The following is a 14017-nucleotide window of genomic DNA, read 5'->3' as shown; positions in this document are numbered from 1 at the left end:
ATTTGAAAAACCAGGTTTTTCGATTCGAATTTGTGGATCAACCTAGTTTATCGGTCGAGAAACCTGGTTTTTCGATTGAAAAAAGTTTTTCAAAAACATAGCTTATCGAATTTGATAACCCAGGTTTTTCGATTTATCGAAGTTCGAAAAGCAAATTTTTTGATATAGTTTATCGGTCGAGAAACCAGGTTTTTCAAAAACAAAGCTTATCCAGCATGTCCAGTTAGAATATGTTGAAGTCCGTTTCTTCAAGAATGTATCATAGTTTTTCCAAATATTAAGAGACTTCTTATATTTTACATAATCAGTGAAGAAACTTAGATTTGCGTCTTGCATTTTCATACCATGAAGACAATTAATACAAATAACCTTATATTTTTAAGTTGTTTATCTTCTTGGTTTGAGTGGGAAGCGGGTTAGCCCTACCACAGGGCCTTTTTTTATTACACATTATATACTATACACCTTGCTATATATACATGATATACTGAGAACTGTTAAAAACCCAGTGACAGCTCACAACCCACTAACCACTGTCCCCGAGAAATTCTGGGGAATTAGCAGTCACTGGCAGCAGCTCTCTGGACATAGCTAGGTTTTATGATGGTTTTGGATCACCACAGTCATAAGGCCCTATACTAGTAGGGCTAAAGCGGGTAGGGGACGATATACGGTATATCGAATTGATTAGGCCGTATAAAATTAATGTTTTGGTTCTCGTCCAGAGGATTTTCATGAATTGATGAGGGAGGGAGGTGTTTTTTTTTTTTTTTTTTCCAATGTAAAATTAGCATTGTCAATAGTTTTCGGTTTTCTCCAACAGGGCTCGAGGAAACGATGAGGCCCTTTTTTTTTTTTTCAAATGTGAGATTCTGAGGGATAAACCCTCTAGAGTACCAAAAAAAGACTTGAAAGTGATGCTTGTTCTCTAATAAACTTATTTATATGTATGAAGATTTCATAAATCATTAAAAAGTCTAAAAAAATTGAAAAATATAAAAAAAAAAAAAAAATCTGACAAATCCCAGAAATTGAGGAGGAGGGACGAGAACCAAAATATTAATTTTACACGGCCTTAAGAGCAGTTTGGATATAACTGTAACCATTTAAAACAGGTTTGTTTGATATTACAATGATTAAGAGTGAATAAAGTGTTGAAAAGTATAGTTTTGGCCATCGGTGCATGCGTCCCGGCGATGCGTATCCATTAATTGCAAAATAGGCTATAAAAGCATTTAATTTCTGAACGGGAATGTGACCTAAAATTATTATGGGATGATTTAACTATATACTATAATTTTACATATTTAAAAAAATAACTTAAACTGGCATGGTACATAACACAGGGAAAAATTTAAAGCAAGAAGCAAGAATGGCAAGTCGTAAGTTCCAATCATTGTAGTAAATCGTTTTCAGGGTAAACCCAGGATCTGGAAAGTGCACATTATCATTAAGTTTGTGTTTTATAAGATGGAATGAAACGAGAATAATGTAATAATATTAAATTACTTGTAAATAATTATCTGATATTATAGACTGGTTTGTCTCATTCATTTATCTGATGTACATACTGAGCAATAAATTACAGTCATGGACAAATTTTTGGAATATTTTTTGCCATGACCTTGCTTTAAACATGTATGTTTAAAGCAACGTACTCAATACTGAATAACTCCCCCAAAACGTGTAAAATCAATGTGGGGGTACTCACATGGTTGGTGATCAGTGCGTAGATTTCTTTTTGACATGGGGGCGGGAAGGGGGTTGAAACAAAAATTCTTGAAGTATAGTGAATGCAGCATCTATTGGCGACAGAATAAGTTTATGGTACAAATACGCGCGAAGCGCGCGAAAATGTTTTCTATTTTGAAGCTTAACTAGTGAAATATGGTGCAAAAGTTGAATAAATGCGCGCGAAAATGTGCAATTTTGGGGCTAATGGGCAAATATGAGGTTAATTTAGTCAGAAACCCATATTCAGGTTTCAACATTGTGGGGTATGGGTCATCCCCCCTTGCAAAATATTGGGGGGGGGGGGGGTCTACGCCTATGATGGTGATGACGAGCTCCACGATATGCTTTTATACAAACTGCTACAAAACATCTTGTTTTTGTACTTTTAATAATAAAAAAACCATATTTTTGCCAAACATGATTCATGTATAAGACCTGCAGGGCTTTTATTCAATTCTAGTACCAATTTTGTCAGACCCATATAGAACTTTTTTTTTTATCATGGCACGTTACCAATATGGACCTCTTTTTTAAAATTGGAGTAGACCTAAGTGAGTGAGTGAGAGTGGGGTGGCGAGTGACCTACTCCCCATTCCAGAAAATTACAGCACTAATTTTTTTGGATTAAAAAATAGTACTGTTTTGCAAAATGAAACATAGCTAAATCCTAATCCTTTAGTTAGTCCTAACTGGCAATAAAAGTCAAATTTTAATATTTTTGCAAGCCGGAGGATAGGCCTAAATGGTCCAAAAACATTTTCTTACAATTGTAAGTCACACAAGTGTAACTTGGCACATGCAAGTCTAAAGCATTCAGAATCTTGAGAATAGGGTAATAGCCTTAGCTCATAATTTTATTATATTTTGCTAATTGGTTATGAAAAAGATTGGAACTTGTGTTTTCCAAAAATTAGAATGCATTAGGCTTTGTTCAAGTCTGGGCTTGATTGTCACAGAATACAAAAAAGGTCCGTGAAAAACGCCCTAAATAGGCCCTATGCATGTTTTTGGCCCTTAAAAAATTGACCAAATATTAAAATGTTACTTTCATTACCAGTTAAGACTATCCGACTATTAACTAAAGGATTAGGATTTAGCCCCGGGATTTAGCCCCGGGATTTAGCTCATGTTTTATGGGGTTTCATTTGGCAAAACTAGTGATAGGCCTAATATTTTTTAGGCCTATGATCCAACAAAATTTATAGCGCGGTATTTTTCTGGAATGGGGAGTAGTAAATACCAGAGTAATGTAATTATACTATTCGGTCAGCTTGCAATATTTTTTTTTTGTAAAAGAGGTGAGTTTGATTGATTGCTTGCTTAATTTTTAAATATTAAACGATAGCAGCAGATAGCCAGTGGTCTGGTTCAGGCCTGGTCTGGGTCTGGATTTCTGCGACAGAGTGCGCCCTCAGTTTCTGCATGTACCACAGGCTGCTAATTGATTGGACGACTGGCTATTAATACTGATCTGCTAAAATTCTGAGAAATCGTCCCAGGTACGCGTTCATTTCATGATTTATTCATCAATATCTTTGAAAGCAGGTCTGAATCGAGGGCCCGAGGATCTTGGAATTGTGCTCTAAAGGCGAGGGTAAGTTCGTGCCAATGTTGATAGTTCATAACTTAAGAGTTATTTATACTGTGTTGGACATCTAATATTTCATTAAAATTCATTGCAATGTGAAAATGTTATACTTATGTGAATTCAAATTTGCCATCAAACTACATCATTTTATATATCAAATTAAAGCCCTTGAGTAAACAAAGCCAAAACTGAAAACCTTTTTTTTTCATAGCACTTTCCGTAGCAAAGTTACATCTTGTCAAAGATTGACTTTCATCAAACAATGTCAAAAAGATTCAGCTAGCAAAATTCCCCAAAACAGCATTTCGGGGGTGTTTCTAGATCTTAGTCTCATTATGATAGCAGCTTTTTTAATGGAACTGCTATCAAAATCCTCTAAAATTCCATGTGCGAGTGACTTATCACCATAAAAAATCATATATTTGGGTCAAGTGAAGTATAGAAAACATATTTATGTAGGTTTCTTTCTTCGGCCACTTGTTTTAAATTTGTATGTAAAAATGCATAGACATTGTCGGCGAATTTGGCTGACTAGCAAATGTGTTTGCCTGGCATACCTAAAACTAGTACTACTAGTAGTCCTGCCAGCAAGACTTCAGTTATACCTGGTCTCATGTACCCATACCTAGTGTATGGGTACATGGTATAACCAGGCATTCAAAACAGGCACGGAGAGAGCTGTCAAAGAGTGTATATTTCAAAACATGATAACTACACCAGTTATAAAAATTCCTGTATACCTACCACTTTCAGCTTGCATTAAAAGTCTTTATTCCATGTCTGAAAAATATGATCCCCAATTTGTACTCACTTTGTTCAAGAAAGTTTAAATATCCACAGTCAAATTTCAGCTGTAGTATATGTTCAATGTATATACTCCAAAACATAACCCCAAATCATGATTTCCAATTATTACACCTCAATACAGCCCAAGGCAGTGCAAGCAATAAAAAGTCACTGTGTGTCCACAGAGCATTTAATCCATAGCACCCCAATGTGTGCAGAAAGAAATGAAATGGCAACACTTTCTAAATTGCCAACATGTTAACTTGTGATTGGTTAATGCTTGAGTGGAGGGTATTTCAAGACATCATGCCATGCATGTGCAATGATGTGTGCATTCTTGCATCATTACCTGGAACATGTGCATATTATCATCATGATTTGAGGCAAAGTTCTTATTCTCTGGACTAGGTGGTATTGAAGAATAGGACAGCCAGTGCAAGGAATGAGATGGAAAAACATCCTATCCTGCATTTGGGAAGAAGCCATCTCCCAATGAGTGTGGTTGGGAGTTGATATGGCAATTGGGAGGCTTGGCCAAGCACATTGTCATAAAGGTCAGAACATGCTATGATAACATCTCTGATCAATTCATGAAAGTTGGACATTTAGGGAATATTGACATGAAATTGTCATTTTGAAGGAACATACATGTATGTTGAAAATGGATTCTATAAATTCTTCACCATGTGCTGGTCAAGCTTGAGCAAACATGAAATGGTAAGTGAAACATATTTGGGAGAAAATTACAGCTGTACATCGAAGGTGGAAATAAGTCGGTCTGAACCAGGAGCCAAACATTTGGAAAAGCGGCTCCTGGTCCTGTAATTTTCTAGTGAACCAGGAGCCATTTTTAAAGAGCCAGGAGTCATTTTTCTTTTAGTATCAAAATGCTTATTTTTGTTATTTCTATAGCTTTCGATGCTCACCTGAGACTTTTAGATCCATGTTATTTGTTATTTAACTTATTATATTATTAATTATTGTCACAAGTTAACAAATAACAAGTTATACAATGAATGTTATTATATCTGAACAGACCAGTTGAGTCTTATTTTATTATTTTATTTATTTTTTTATTTTTTAAATTTTTTAAATTTTTTTATTTTTTAAAATTATTTTATTTTATTTTATTTTATTTTATTTTATTTTATTTTATTTTATTTTATTTTATTTTATTTTATTATTATTTTTTATTTTATTATTATTGTATGGGCGGAGAGCCATACTTTAATTTTGTTTTGCAATATTTGTTCGCACGTTTAAGGGTTTATCTAGCCACTGTGTAGATTGAAAGTTGCAGGGTATATAGTATGTAATCGAATGAAGAAGTAGATAGATTTTCTATAATAATATGTGTTCAGGAGAGGAGATATTTAAAAAAAAAAAAAACACCCAAGTCCGTCAAATGCACGAATAAGAATACGTGTATAGTATAGGCCTATCCACCATTGGGGAACTGCCTCAGCTGATTAGAGTCGTTCATTTCGGCGGTACATGATTAGAGTCGTTCATTTCGATGCGGTAAATAGCGGGCAATGGGTGTATTTTTGTTTGCTTTTGTGCTGCTTTTTGGAAACCCTCGCGTTCGCTATAAAGTCGTTAATTTGTTTGCACAGACCTAGTCTCCTACACAGCCAATTTGTGTCGGGCGATCCAAACAAACATCGTGATAGCCACATACAGTCTGGCCCGAGGCACAGACTATCAAGTGTTTGTTTACCAGTGACCTTCAATAAAATCGATATTGTAGTACAAACATGCTATATACAGGGTGTCCTTGAAAGAACTGTATTTGGGTATTTTAACGCCACAACTAAACAAAACTAAATACTTGGTGTGGTTGAGCAATAAATCAGCTATCACATACTTTTTGAATTTTGACAAAAAGACGAAATATTAAGATTAGAAATTTAATAACGTGGCATAATCACTGCGAATCATAATTTTTACTTCATTTACTGTATAAAACATACATCTTTTGACTCATTATGACACCAGATTTTTTTTTTTTTTTTTTTTTCAAAATCCTTCCAAACTTTACATAGAGCCAAAAATTTACTAGATTAAATTTTTTATTTTGGCATAACAATTTAGGGAATTTTGTTTTTGTTTGTTAACGTTTGTTTTAATACGCAATCACTCGGGCACACCCTTTCCAACGAAAAATGAAAACTTTAATCTCAACATTTAATTTTGAGCATGGAGAAAGGAAATCATAATTTCCCTCCTGTTTCTCCCCATTTTCCCCTTCTGTTTTTCTTCTCTTTTTTTTTCATTTTGCTTTTCACCTTTCCACATTTTTTCTTCTCAGACAACCCTTGTTTACCAAAAGTAATAAATTTTATTTAATTAATGACGACACAGCATTCTGTCATCCCTGTCTAGCCCCGCTCCAAAGGTTTGACCTGGTTGTTAACGCGGCGCAGGCCAGATGTCAGAACTGCAAATCAAATGCAGTAAGGTAGAGGTTGTAATATCGTGCACATAGTGAACAGAGCACGTGTATTTTGCTCACTGGCAATTGAATACCTGAGTGGAAGAAGGGCCCAACTCCATCAAAACTGTTTTTGAGATATTAAGAAAAAACTTAATATTTGGAAAAGTTTTACAGACAGAATGTTTTCATCTTCAGGGGACCTTTAATACATGAACATACAAAAGTACATACATTCGAAATTATAAATGATGTTTCCATGGCAACGGTACAGGTCTTAATACGAGCTGGAGTTGGGCCCTTCTTCCACAAATATACTGCAAGTGCCAGATCCATAAGCAGATGTGTTATAAAAAGCTACAGAAATTTGATAATAATCCATTAATTGCACAAGTTGAAGCATGTAATATGTTAGCAAGAAAGTTTATTGTAGTGAAAAGCAGATTTCATGGATGAACAAAAATCCTCTTTAACCCAATATTTGTGGAAGAAGGGCCCAACTCCATGGAGTTGGGCCTTTCTTCCATGAAAACAATGATTAAGTGTATGTGGAAGACTATTTAAAGAGTGGATTTTGGCCCATCTTTCACACACAAGGAAGAACAGTCTGCTGGCAATGAAATGCTGGGTCTAACTCATTTTGGTAAAAAATTGGAGTCGGGCCCTTCTTCCACTCAGGTATTCAATTGATACAAACAGAAGGTATCAATAAATGGGACAGTATGAATGGATCATTGTCGAAGTTTATGTTGTGATGAAGTTTGGAAGTCAACATGTGCGATGATGCCGAGTATTAGGAACAAACCAAAAGATCAATGACGTCCTATAAACGAGTTTCGTTTAGGGGTGAGGGGGTAAAATACTCGATTACGCTTTGTACAAAACCATCGGTCTGAAGAATGTGTCATTATTATTATTATGTCAAAATTTTCAACATTTCATTATTACGCTTCTGGCAGGGAGGGAGGGGTCGGCTGAGAAATGAAACTAGTTACGTTTATAGGACGTCATCGATCTTTTGGTTTGTTCCTTATAGGGTCTACAGGAGTTTTAACAACATGGTGTATCGCCTAAACTTGGTCAGTTGTATTTGTAGTTGATGTTCTTACAGAGCTGAATAGATTTCGGGGTCATACAAGGTCTCCCAGGGTTCATCAGAGGTCAAATGACTAAAAACTGTCATATGGGCACGAAACTTGGTGGGTATAGTCAACACTTAAGAGTAAAATTTTTGGAAGGTTATTTCGGGGTCATCAGAGGTCACCCAGGGGCATCTGAGGTCAAATTACTAAAACTGTTATATGGGCACGAAACTTGGTGGGTATAGTCAACATTTAGAGTCAAATTATTGGAAGGTCATTTCGGTGTCATCCGAGGTCACCCGGGGTCATCTGATGTCAAATTACTAAAAACTGACATAACAGCATGAAATTTGGTGAGTACAGTCAACATTAAGAGTCAAATGTTTGGAAGGTCATTTTGGGGGTAATCCAAGATCACTTAGGGGTCATCTGAGGTCAAATGACTAAAATCTGTCGTATGGGCATGAAACTTGGTGGGTACAGTCAACATTGCTAGGTAACTGTCTATACATACAAAAACTTCCAACACACGGCTCGGGTTGTTTTGGTAAAGCAATACCAACACCTGTTGTGAACTCGACACCATGAGGGGATATCCCATATCCCAACCCGTGCTCTGGGCATCTTGTAAAACATAAACATTACACAGCTGTGCGGCCTATTACATTTCCATATTATTTCCTTCTTTAATCACCCCACACTCCCCATCCACCATCCAGGCTTCGCCCATACAGGGTTCTGAAAAGAAACTCACATCTAAACACAACCACTACCATACCATCACCCAACAACCTTACACACCAACCGCGTATGCCGAAAACCGCGCAACCCGAGAACCGCTCTAGTTTTTTTTAAAATTCATTTATTTTATTCAATTTGGCCTTTTATTTCGTGATTTTAGGAAAATTTTAAATATCTAGAAACAATGTCGCCAAAATTCAAGATGGCCGCCTTCATGTTTAGCGATCGTGGTGATCACCTAACCTGAAAACAAGGCAAAATACTGCCAAAATTATGAGCCCTGAAGGCAGGCAAATATCAAGGAAAATTGGTGAAATATTAGGTAAAAGATAAGATTTGGCACTGCATTTTGTTGAAAATACATTGGAAATGGCCAATATTTTGAGCGGAAATGAACTTGCCTGACGAAGTTTTACTGGGCCATTTCTGAGCACTGATACCGGGCGCAAAATACAGATTTTCTCTGGCGCCTGGGCGTGTAATTTTGGTTGGATCCAGGCGTTAAAACTCAGTAACCGTAGGGTAAAAATCGCTCGGCGCCTGCTTCTTTCCAGGCTTGGAACTGGCATGTTTTGGTAGTCCATTGGGAAAGTGAATTAGTATGATGTTCTGAACATAGACTTCAGTCTTTATCATAAACATAATGACATCTAGGTACGACGAGTTACAGTTACTTAGTAACTACTAATCATGCTAATACTATTCTGTAGGTATGAGAGGGAAACGTCAGTTAACACATTTGCTACATGTAGTCAGCCAAAATGGCCTAAACCGGCAATACAAATTTACATTGAAATTTAAAAGAACCGCTTGCTCAAACCTACATAAATATGTTGTATACTTCAGTCTTCACTTGACCCAAATATATGATTTTTTTTGGTGATGAGAGGCTCGCACATGGAATTTCAGAGGGATTTTGATAGCAGTTCCATTAAAAAAAGCTGGTATCGTCTAGAAACACCCCCAAAATGCTTTTTTTTTGGAATTTTGCTAGCTGAATCTTTTTGATGAAAGTCAATCATTGACTAGATGTACATGTAACTTTGCTATGGAAAGTGCTATGACAAAAAGGTTTTCAGTGTTGGCTTTCTTTACTCAAGGGCTTTAATTTGATATATAAAATGATGCAGTTTGATGGCAAATTTGAATTCACCTGGCATACCTATATTCTGCACAGTAGTCTAGTACAGGGAACCCATACCGTAGTAGCTCTGCACAACGGTATGGGATAAAGTGTATACAAAAAGCTAGTGCATGATTTCAATTTAGACTAGAGTTTGCACTAAAAAATACAAGGCTCCTGTAGCTTTTAAATACATTATATTTGTGGCCAGTAAACGAGAAGAAGAAGAAAAAAAAAAGAAGAATAGTTGCTTGTAAACTTGTCATATTTATGATAATATTAATTACACAGCTTCTTGTACTTCTTGCCTGAACTACTATGCTTGTAATTGTAAACTCAAACTGAGATGGCACTTCAGTGCAAACTTAAATAGGGCAGCATCAATACGAAAATGTCATACTGATAAATGATGTGTCTGTTTTGCCCAGATTTTAAGTTTGCGTTGCGAACTACAGTAGTCCCTGTCAGTTGTAACTACAAATTTTGAACGTTTGAGGACTTGTTTTCAAGTTGTAGGAAGTGCCATAGGGTGTCTCCAGTGTTAATGTTTTATTGTTTTCATTATAAATGTCGCAAAATATTAATATTGACAACTTATGTCAGGGACATTCTGTCATTCTTTTAAGTTATTTTCCTTTTAAATTAATATATCGGTACTTCTACTTTTCTTTGTCTATTGTTTAGGCCACGGGAATGGAAGTGTCAGATTTGCGTCCACCGCCCACATGCTCCAAAACCTCCTGCATGAAAACCTGATTATTTCAGAAAAATTTAAAAATATAAAAAATATGTACGTATTGTCAGGTAGAAAATGGACTACAAATTATGCATTTTGCAGTCATCAAAAGTCACACTGAAGTGAAATTGAATCCCGATACCTCTGCACCCCTCTGATGCACCATAGACCCTGAAAAAAGAAGATCAGCTCTATGTGCAACATGTTATTGGGTGCGATATCCACTTCGAATAACGTGTTAAAACATATCCACCTATCTGCGATATTGCACTGGTCAAGCCATGCTCCCTGGACCGCTATATGCTGTCATAATGAATAGGAAGGGGACATGTCATCATGATCATAACTGTGTGCAGTTGGTTGAGTGCAGACCAAATAATGAAATAATGAATTTAATGAAAAGCGGCCGCGGCATGAGATTTGAAAAACGGCTGGACGCAAATCTGAAACTTTCATTCTCATGGCCTTTGTTTTAATTTTTGTTTTAGTGCCTTGACTGAGTGGACATGTGCCTTATTAATATTCTTCTTATTATTATAATAATTAACAACCTGTTTGACCCATCCATATTCATACATTGCTCACCTGTGACACGTTTTCAGATCCTATTTTACTCGAGAACTCTAGCTAAACGTTGTTTATGCCCGCCTACTGACCAGTCACACATGCTGTTATATAGCGCATACAGTGTATGAATGGGATTTCATTCTATTTCTATTGAAAAGGACAAAGTACCCTACTTATAAATTGTACAGGATCTTCTTTCTTTGTTCTTTCTTCTGTCAACCATTACATTTCATTTGCTATAGCAGTCACTGTCACATGCTAAATTACAGTTTTTACACCGATTGTGCCCTATCTCATAATCTTGGTCACAACCATAATCATCACCATACATGTATTATGAACCATGTCGACAAATACCATCTGCTTTCTGATCTCCAACATGGATTCTGCAAAGAAAGATCATGTGAGACTCGGCTGGCGGCATTGACTGAAGACCTTGTCCAAATTCTTAATGGTAGAAGCCAAGTTGATCTCATCATAAGGGATTTCAGTAAGGCGTTCAACATGGTCCCTTATCAATGTTTAATCGCTAAGTTACATCACATCGGCATCAGAAACAACATTAAAGACTGGGTCAATAGTTTCCTCGCACAGCATCAGCAGACAGTCATCATAGATGGTGAAAAGTCTACCAATTAGTCTGTTACTTATGGAGTTCCCTAGGGAATAGTGTTAGGCCCGTAATTATTCCTTATGTACATTAACGATCTCCCGGATTCTGTAAACTTTCAATGACGCTTATTTGTGGAAGATTGCATCTTGTATTGCGAAGAATGAAGGGATTGTGACTTTTTACACAAAGACATTGATTCATTGGGCAACTGGGAACCCCCTTTTACCCACATTTACCTACCATTCAGTTACTATTCATGTTGCACAGAGCCACATAGCACACATTCAAGACTCAAGTGACAGCATATCTCAGAGAGACCTCAGCAGAAAGCAACTAGCAAATCCTTGTGCCCACCCACTACCCTCTGAGGGTGACCTCAAAAGTTGCAGGAATAGAGAATAAAAGATAGGATTTTGTCTTTTGCCTATATCCAATATCATGTCATAATGGATGGGCTGGTCAATACTACGATAATGCAGTTTCTGTTTGACAGAGGAAGGTGTGGCCTAAAGTCACTTGCTTGGTATTCCCCACTGTTGTATTCCCTTGTGTTATCAATATTTGTTGTTATTGCTAGTAATCCACCCTAACCAATCAAATTTATGCACCCTATGTCTTGATATCACTCATGTGGTATGCAGTGAACTGACAATGTGAATAGAAAATTTGAAATTAGGTATTCTTTGTGGCATAAAAAATAACCCAGACAGTTAAAAGGTAAATAAAGTATGCAATTTCAGCTCTGATCTTGTTTAGTAAATTACCCATAGACACGAGAAATGAATATGAGACGCACCACTTAATTTGCCACACATATCAGCATCAAACCGAATCAAGAATTTATTTTCGCTTAATATTTCTACATAAACAAACAACGATAAGCATTATCAATTGCATAAGTATATAAAGGTTCCAGCAAGCCACATACATGTAAACAAACATACAAACATAACAAATTGCCACGTCAGAGCTGTGTGATGCTACGCAGATCTACCTAGGGAAATCCTTTAGTATTTTAAGGCAAACATATAATTGCTAGGGTGGATTGTATAAAGAAGGTTGCTCAGCAGATAAAATATAAATATCGGTATATAATATAATCTATATAACCGACTGCCACGGACCTGTGTGATGTTACGCAGTTCTACCTAGGGAAATCTTTTGGCATTTTAAGGCAAACATAATTCTTTTGGATGAGGTATCTAAAAGTAATAATTATGCATAAAAAAGCTAGGGTGAATTACTCTAAAATTTGTAAGAGAATAGCTTCATACAAAACAAAGCAAATAAAGTTGCAAGAGCAAAAGCTAGGGTGAATTACTCTAAAAATTTGTAAGAGAATAGCTTCATACAAAAACAAAGCAAATAAAGTTGCAAGAGCAAAAGCTAGGGTGAATTACTCTAAAAATTTGTAAGGAGCAGCTGCTTACAAATAACATCAAAAGCTAGGGTGCATTACAATGCAATATATATAAGTTTAGCAAAAGCTGACAAATATGAAACAATGGCTGCGAACCTTCAGAAATACATCAAATTAAGAAAATATGCAGAAAAAGCAGAGGAATTACTCCCATTCACTATCATTGACGCTATATAGGCTAAAATACCCACCTACTCATAAACCATGCCATATTTAGCACTAACGGCTAATGCTTTTGAAAAACATTGTAATTGGCAAATTGTAACATGCAATGATTGGATCTCAAAGGAGATTCCTGGCCATCTTTGAATTAATGGCAACAAATTCGCAATTGTGGCTGCTCAACCACTGACTTTAAAGATTTGTAAGCGACTGAACAATAAACATACTGCTTATGTTGAAATGCACAGAAAGGAACCAGCAGAAATATTGGTCCTCTTTTGAAACACTAAACTCAATTTAAGACATGATGTGCCAATCAACTTTTCTTTTTCCAGCACATAAAATCATTACATGTACTACTCATAGAAGTACATGTAACTAATCAAAGAACAGTTGCTGATTATTTTTAAAACCAATATGACGGTAATCAATATTATCAAACCACTTCGATAATGAAATAAATATTTCAGCTTAACAACATGTGTACTAAAAATATACTGTACTGTTTACCAAATCTCACAGACATTTACATGTACATCATTCCCAATTTAAAACACATCCAATTCCAATATGCACAAATATAATAATACATGTACTTCTCATGGGAGAAGCACATGTATACAGTCTATGAAAGGTTGTAGACTAATATTATATCAGAATTTCAAAATCTTTAAATGATTTTCAGCTTAATTATACCATATGTACACGATTTGTAGTTGTACTAAAAACTCAATCACTTATATGATCCCCCCCCCCCATTGATCCACTTTCCTCATGGCAGATTGATGATTAACTTAGTGGAATAAAACTATCATTTAAATTGTACCTTTTTCGCTTAATATTCTAAGCTGTCTATATTACATGCATGAACAGTACCAACTAGTTTGATTTTTTAGCTTGGATTTATACCTTTACAAATGTATTTCAAATTACCTTCCCCCAGAGCAATACTCCACCATTTCAAAGCTTTTCTCAACCTTACTTTCTTATTTAGGGAGTGGTGGGTGGGAAAATAAATTTCTCGATCCGAA

The 14017-nt window shown here is 35.9% G+C and overlaps 1 protein-coding gene across 1 annotated transcript in view; it reads left to right on the top strand.

Moving 5' to 3' along the window:
* The first annotated feature begins 3019 nt into the window (after positions 1 to 3019).
* Positions 3020 to 14017, top strand: part of LOC140166312 (cryptochrome-1-like) — a 50531-nt gene continuing 39533 nt past the window's right edge. Inside the window, exon 1 of the mRNA XM_072189730.1 lies at positions 3020 to 3328. The gene's annotated coding sequence lies outside the window, so the exon portion shown is untranslated. The remainder of the gene's footprint in view (positions 3329 to 14017) is intronic.

This window comes from Amphiura filiformis, chromosome 12 (genome assembly GCF_039555335.1).
Source record: "Amphiura filiformis chromosome 12, Afil_fr2py, whole genome shotgun sequence".
NCBI lineage: Eukaryota > Metazoa > Echinodermata > Ophiuroidea > Amphilepidida > Amphiuridae > Amphiura > Amphiura filiformis.
This window is presented reverse-complemented; position numbering and strand designations above follow the sequence as displayed.